Below are 8,692 nucleotides of genomic sequence, written 5' to 3' on the forward strand. Positions count from 1 at the left end.
CATTAAGTATCCTACAAGGGATTTTAAAATTATTTTCTTACTTTTTAGAAGTGGTGAGCATTTTCTAATAGGTATTAAAACATTTAATTAGAGTTTGTAACTAGTTAAAATTTTTTGTCCCTTTTTATTTTTTCACAAATTTTAGAAAAATTTCGGCAGAGTGCCGTCTGTATTTTGATAAAATAGTTATTCAAATACCTGAAAAAAAAAAAAGAAAAAAAAAAAAAGAAAACACTTCCAAGGATTTATCTCATCAACTCAACATCCACCACAACAAATTTCAACATCATTTCTCAAATTCCAAAATTCAAATCAATAATTTCCAATTCAAACATCATTAAAAATAATACTAACTAATTTCATTAAAATAAAATAATTTCATTCATATTTCATTTAAGTTAAAACAATTTACATTCATCAATCCAAAATTTACATTAGAAAAATCCAAACTAATATTATTATAAACTTTATACAACTGCTCATGACCAGTTCTATATGTACATACATTTACATACATTAAAATAATTATTACAATTAGGGTATAAAATATACTCAATAGAACTTCAAGGAAGGTGGCTCCACAATCCTTAGCAGCTCACTCTGCTGCTCCTCTAGTCTCTATATCTGCAACAGCAAAAATAGCTATCGCTGAGTAGTATGACTTAGTGGTGCTCAACATACTAAAATATATTTGTGCATAATTGAAAACACATTTATTTAAATATTGGACTGAATATGAATAACAAATACAAAACATGATTTATCAATTTTTAGTCCAAACAGTCTCATTTAGGAAATCTCAAAATGAATTTCATAAAAACACAGTTATATCATGCCATTCGAAACATATTCATCTTAATAGCCAGAGGCTTATGAGAAATCACATCACAATGCTAGCTAGCTCAAATATATGGATATCCATTCAATTTCTTCTTCTACTGGCACACACCTTAACACTTCACCCAGAAAAGAAATCAAAATTTGAAACTAATTTCCCCCAATAGTCATGCTAGTGAGGTATTCAAATATATGATCATGACACTATGATTTCAAAACTATCTTAACAATTTATCAAATATTTATTGCCATTTCAAACACATACAAGTAAACTTTTAACAATTTAAGTCAAAAGCATAATAAACATTTTGCAATATAAGTAATTCATTTCATGCACTTTGTAAATGAATTTTAAAGAATATTGATGTTGTGCACAAACCTTATGCGAGTCACCTCTTGCCCTTGACTCGATGCCTCGGGTTCTTTCCCGGTATTCTTTTCAACTAAAACACACAGTTTCACAGTGTTTCAGTATCACAATTTATCATAAATCCAAAAATGAATTCAAATCTACTTATACCTAGCTTTAATATGCTAAACTTGACGTTCTTTAAAATTTGTATTTCGAGTACTATTCAAGTCAATTTGTTAACTTTCTAATGCTTAATAGGTATGGGAATTCTAATTTCACCCACATACCACATTTTAGTTACCTAATTTGTTGGTTTTGGTTGTTTTCTCAAATCTTAAGTCTTTTAGGCACAAATTTCAAATTTTTAGTTTTGGTGTCCTATTTTGTACTATTCCATTGATCATATTGCTATTAGAATTTGGCTAAGTTTTCCTCATAGAAATTGTTTCTTATTGTCTTAACCTATTTCCCTTTTTGAATCATTCCATTTAGAGTTTTGTAGCTCAAGTTATAGTCATTTGAACATGGCTAGCCGGATTTGGTTTTACCTAGAATTCTGGGCAATTTCTGGGTTTTGGCAGTTTTGGGTCACTAACTTTGGGTGGCTAAATGACTTGGTTAAGGGCATAATTTGCGTTCGTGTTCTTTATAAAAGTTGTAGGGCTATGTCTCAGCTTTCCACTGGTAAGCTTTTAGGTTATTTGGACCTGCCTAGCCCAAGTTATGACTAAATGAACAAACACTGTTTATTTGGTCATTTTTTGTACAGGTCAGTTTACCAAATCTAGATTTGGCCTAATTGTTCACCAAGTTATGGTCATTTTCTGGGCATGATTCCTGAATAAAAAAATGTGTCATTTTGTGTTTAGTTTTGATTCCTAATTAGCCTCACACCAATTGGGTTAGTAAATTTTCAGTTTTGGTCCCTGAAAGGGACCTTGGTCATGCTGCCTGCAGAATGACCATAACTAATCCAAATTCAAACTTAATTCCAACACTTCCTACATACCACAATTGGTCATACATGACCATTTTTCAACTCAAGTAACGTCAAACACATCATTTGGCTACTTCTCACATTTTTCTCTCCTAAACCCTAGGTGCCAAAATCCTAATTTTCATAAAATTCAAATCTAATGCATTCTAAACACCTATCCATAGTCTACATACATAATTTAACCTAAACAACCATTCAAATGCATCAAATTCACTAACTTCAAGCCCTAACCTACTGTTGGCTGAATTTCTATTTGGTCCTCTAAGGATAGTTTTCTTTTAATTTTTAAGTATATTTCTAAGTTAATTGAACTAAAAACATAAACATTTAAATAAAATATTCAAGTTTAGATTACTAACCTCACTTTGACTTCTAAATTTTCCAAATCTTCAATTCCTTCTTTTTCTTTGTCCTCCAATCTTCTTTTCTACTTGAGTTATCAAGATTTTATGAAGAAATTTGGGAGAAATTAGAGGTATGTGCATAGAAATCAAGCTTGAAACCAAGCTTTAATGGAGTTTTTCAATGGTGAATTTGGGAGAGAGGAGCCGGCCAAGCTAATGGAGAAGACAAAAATAATGTTTTTCTTTTCTTTTTTTTTATTTTAAAGTCTTAATTAATACACAATTATCCTATAGTTTTAATTTTTAATTATTAAGTTTATTGCATCATGCATGATGTAAGTAACTTTTATTTCAACTTTTTCTTTTTCCTTAACTTTTTTTTTTCATTTATTTTTTCTTAGTTCTTTAATTTAATTCTTGATCCCGAAATTTTCTTTTCTCCGATTTTATTGGACAGTTAGGTCAGGAGTCAGCTCTAAGGGTAAATTGACCAAATTGCCCCTCGCCGGTTCGATCCGGTTTGCAAGTAATTCAATATTTCTTCTGGATCCCTGACCTAATTATTTGACCTACTTAACAATTCTTTTTTGTGATTCTCTCTTTTCCACTGTGTTCGCAATAGTTCTAAGGACTGTGGAGTCATATTTTATGGTTCAAAATTTGAGTTTAAATCGACCTCGCAATCCTTCCCGAGAAGGTCACCCATCGCTGTGACTTTCGGCTCATTCAACTTCTTGTATTCTGTTTTTCTTATTTATACTTAACTAATTGACAATTACCAATTATTCGTGTTCAGGGCTTATCTAGGTATCTTAGATGTGGTTCTAATCCTCTTAATTGTCCAGACCGACATCGGTCACCGGAACAGTGAAATATATCAGGCTATACAAATAGGGGTGTTACAATTCTCCCCCCCCCCCCCCTTAAAATAAATTTCATCTCGAAATTTTACCTGGTATCAATTTCTGAACAGCTGTGGGTGTTGTCTCCTCATATCCTCCTCTCGTTCCCAAGTAACTTCTTGGCCCGAATGATGGTTCCACATCACTTTCACAAACGGCATCTGCTTGTTGTGTAGCTGCTTCACCTTATAAGCTAGAATCTCTATGGGTTCTTCCTCATATGTGAGGTCTGGATTCACTTCAATTTCTTCTACTGGTAGTACATGAGATGGGTCTGATCGATACCTCCTCAACATGGAAACATGCAAGACATTATGTATCTTCTCTAACTCTGGAGGTAATGCCAAATGATATGCCAAAGGACCCACTCTTTCCAGAACCTCATATGGCCCAATGAAATGAGGTCTCAGTTTCCCCTTACTACCGAATCTCATAATTCTCTTCCAAGGGAAAATCTTGAGGAATACTTTCTCACCCACTACATACTCAATATCCCTTCCCTTTAAATCAATGTAGGACTTCTGACAGTCTGATGCAGCTTTGAGTCGATCTCTGATCACCCTGATCTTCTCTTCGGTCTGCTGAACAATTTTGGGCCCAATCATCTTCCTTTCACCTACTTTATCCCAACACAGGGGAGTTCTGCACTTTCTTCCATATAAAGCTTCATATGGAGGCATCCCAATGCTTGATTGGTAGCTGTTGCTGTAAGCAAACTCAATCAAAGGCAAGTGTGTGTCCCAACTACCCTCAAACTCAATCACATAAGCCAGTAGCATGTCCTCCAAGATCGGAATTACTCTCTCAGACTGGCCATCTGTCTGTGGGTGGAATGCCGTACTAAAGTTCAATCTAGTTCCTAGGGCTTTCTGAAGACTACCCAGAATCTAGAAGTAAACCTAGGATCTCTGTCTGATATGATGGATACTGGCACTCCATGCAGTCTTACTATCCCATCAATATACAACTTGGCCAATCTTTCTAAACTGTAGTCCATCTGGACTAGCAGAAAATGAGCAGACTTGGTCAATCTGCCAATAACGACCCATACTGCATCATGACTCTTCTGTGTCCTCGGAAGTCCCATCTCAAAATCCATTGTTATTCTCTCCCATTTCCACTCTGGTACTGGTAGTGGATGTAACAAACCAGCTGGTACTTGATGCTCTGCCTTCACTTGCTGACAAGTTAGGCATTTGGAAACAAATTCTGCCACATCTCTTTTCATACCCATCCACCAGTAATGCTCCTTTAGCCCTCTATACATTTTTGTGCCACCAGGGTGCATAGCAAAAGGAGACTCATGTGCTTCCTTCAAAATGATCTGTCTCAAGTCAACGTCATTAGGAATGCACATCAACCCTGGTGAAGCAGTAGACCGTCATCTCTTACTGAGAATTCTGGTTTCTTGCCCATTCTGACTTCTTCCAATAGCTTTTAATACTTCTGATCATTTTGAGCAGCCATTCTGATCTGATCAATCAACACTGGTTGTACATGCCATGCAACTGCTATCTACCCCTCATCATTAATCTCTAAGCTGGCATGCAATACTCTCAATTCATGCACCATAGACAAAGGAGAAACTCGTAAACTTGTCATAGTCTTGCGACTTAAGGTGTTAGCCACAACATTAGCTTTCCCTAGCTGATAGTCTATCAGATAATTATAGTCTTTTATCAACTCTAACCATCTCCTCTGTCTCAAATTCAACTCCATCTGAATGCCCAGATATTTCAAACTATTATAATCTGTGTAGATGTAACACTTTTCCCCATATAAATAGTGTCTCCAGATCTTAAGAGCAAACACAATAGCTGCAAGCTCTAAGTCATGTGTCGGATAATTCCTCTCATGCGGTTTCAGCTGGCGTGATGCATAGGCAATGACATTCCGTTCTTGCATCAATACACAGCCTAACCCATTGTGAGAAGCATCACTATAAATTGTGTATTCTTTACCCGGAGTAGGTAAAGTCAGGGTTGGAGCCTCAGTCAAACACCTCTTCAATTCATCAAAACTCTGCTGGCATTTGTCCGTCCACTGAAATTTCACATCTTTTCGAAGTAATTTGGTCAATGGAGATGCCAACATGGAAAATCCCTTCACAAAACGACGGTAGTATCCAGCTAAACCTAGAAAACTGTGAATTTCAGTGATATTTCTAGGTGGCCTCCAATTAAGGATAGCTTCTATCTTACTTAGATCTACCTTGATGCCCTCTACTGATACTACGTGCCCTAAGAAGGATATTGCATTCAGCCAAAATTCACACTTTGATAATTTGGCGCATAGCTGTTTCTCGCTCAAAGTCTGCAGTACAATCCGCAGATGTCTATCATGCTCTTCTGCACTCCTCGAATAGACCAATATATCATCTATGAATACCACAACAAACTGGTCGTGGTATGGTCTGAAGATGGTGTCTAATATATCATCTATGAATACCACAATAAACTGGTCGTGGTATGGTCTGAAGATAGTGTTCATTAGATCCATAAAAGCAGCCGGAGCATTAGTTAACCCAAATGGCATGACCAAGAACTCATAATGGTCATAACGGGTTCTGAAGGCAGTTTTAGGAATACTCTGCTCTTGTACTTTCAGCTGATAATAACCTGATCTTAGGTTAATTTTGGAGAACACAGCTGCACCCCTCAACTGATCAAATAAGTCATCAATACGGGGTAATGGATATATATCCTTTATTGTCACCTTATTCAACTGCCGGTAGTCAATACATAAGCGGAGAGTGCCATCCTTCTTCTTAACAAATAACACTGGCGCTCCCCAAGGTAACACACTAGGGCAGGTAAAGCCCTTGTCAAGCAGCTCCTGCAACTGCACTTTCAACTCTTTCAATTATGCTGGTGCCATTCTATATGGTGTTATAGAGATTGGGTCCACACCAAGCATAACATCAATCTCAAACTACACTTCTCTTTCTGGAGGTAATCCTGGCAATTCATCAGGAAACACATCCGGAAAGTCACATGCTGTAGGGATGTATCTTAGTGTCGGACTCCCCACTTGGGTGTATATCACATGTGCCAAGTATGCTTCACACCCCTTTCTGATCATCCTTCTGGCTAGTGCAGCCGAAATGATGTTTGATCGCAGTAACTGCCTCTCTCCATGTATTACCACATCACCGTATAGAGGGAGACCAAAAGTGACTATCTTCAGTCTACAGTCAATCATGGCGTGATGCCTGGCTAACCAATCCATGCCCAAGATGATATCATAATCTCTGAAGGGCATTTCGATCAAATCTGACAGAAAAACATGTCCTTGGATCACCAAAGGACAGTCTCTATAGATTCTATTGACTCGAACCTCTTATCCTAATGGACTAGTTACTAGCACTTCAAAACCCATTTTGACACACGGAATAGCAAGTGAACTGACTATGCTAGCACTAACATATGAGTGGGTTGAACCCGGATCAAACAACACAAATACTTCTTGATCAGAGATAGAGAATGTACCGGCTACCACATCGAAAGTCTCAGCCTCTTCCCTCTATCTCATCGTATAAACTCTGGCCGAAGCACTCCCTTATGCTAATTGGTTAACAGTACCCTGATAGCTAGAAGCATTACCTCTACCTCTGCCTCTTCCTCTGCTAACCGGTTGTGAACCTCTAATAGCAGGACTCTGAACAGACCCTTCTGCAGTTGTAAGAGCTGGCCCAAATCTAGGGGCACTGGTGCAGTCCTTAGCAAGATGGCCTTTGCCTCCACAGTTAAAGCAAGCTCCTGTTGCCCAATAACATTCTCTCTCATGAATCTTGCCACAAGTCTCATAGGGGCGGGCAGAATATGAACCCCTGGTCGACTGCTGACCAGATCTAGGGTGTCTCTGTCCAGAGAATCTACCCTTCTAAACCTTCCACCTCTACCTCTGCTAGGTCCCCAAATTTCTTCTTTTTTCCAGATGTACCACTGGGACTTTGTTCAACTGATTTTTCACCTTTATCTTTCTCTATTTTCTCAGTCTTCTCTGATTTCTCTTTTACTGGTGCAGCTTCTAATTCAATCATTTCTAGCTCAAGTGCTTGAGAGATGAGCTCAAAGAAGTTACTGTGTCTGAATCCCACTATTTGCATCCTCAAACTGAGCTTCAAACTAGTCTCAAATCTCTTGCACCTTTCCTTGCTGGTAGATAGGAGACTCCCTCTCATATTCTGCCACTGTTCTGTTGCCTTATTTCAAACTCAAAAATTCTTGTAGTTTCTGATCCACATATGCATCTTGGACGTATTTCTGTCTGAACTCTCTGATGAAGTCATCCCCAGTCAGTACTAGTGGTTCAGCCAAGCTGTGCGGGATGGTCTTCCACCAATCATAAGCATCCCCTTGTAGTAAAGATACCGAATATTCAAATTTCAGCTTATCTTGGCAGTGCAATTTCTTGAATACTCTGTCCATTCTTTCCAGCCATTACTCTGCCTCTAGTGGGTCTACTGTACCCTTAAATTCCGTGGCCCCATACTTCAATAACTTATCATATTGTTTGACTGGAGCTTGGGGTCGCACCATAGTAGTCTGGGGTGGAGCTTGAGCAGGCATACCTCCAGTCATTTGTTGGAACATTGCCGCCATCTGCTGTGCGAACTGTGTAGGAAACTATGGCATTTGTGGGGCTGGTGCCACTGACCGACTGACATTTTGTAGAGCTAGAGCTTCCCCTTATGCCTTAGCTTCAACAGATTGCTCAACTGAGCGATCCCCTTCTTTCATATCAGTCTGGAGTAGGATATCTCCTGAACAAATAACAGAAGGAGATTCCCTCCGTTAGTTCATATTTATGATGTAATATATTGTATGTAACAAATAAGAACATTGAGTAGTTGTACTTAGCAAAGAAAAGACACAAATTTAAAAGTTAAAACATACTTTAAAAATTTGCTCTGATGCCACTAAAACATGTCACACATTACCCCTTTGTAAGGCATAACATGATCCTTAGAATACCTAATGAACTACCGAACTTCACTTACCGATAACTCATTAAGTATCCCACAAGGGATTTTAAAATCATTTTCTTACTTTTTAAAAGTGGTGAGCATTTTCTAATAGGTATTAAAACATTTAATTAGAGTTTGTAACTAGTTAAAATTTTTTGTCCCTTTTTATTTTTTCACAAATTTTAGAAAAATTTTGGCAGAGTACCGTCTGTATTTTGATAAAATAGTTCTTCAAATACCTAAAAAAAAAATACTTCCAATGATTTATCTCTTCAACTCAACATCCACCAC

The sequence above is a fragment of the Hevea brasiliensis genome, chromosome 4 (assembly GCF_030052815.1).
Source record: "Hevea brasiliensis isolate MT/VB/25A 57/8 chromosome 4, ASM3005281v1, whole genome shotgun sequence".
Classification (NCBI taxonomy): Eukaryota; Viridiplantae; Streptophyta; class Magnoliopsida; order Malpighiales; family Euphorbiaceae; genus Hevea; species Hevea brasiliensis.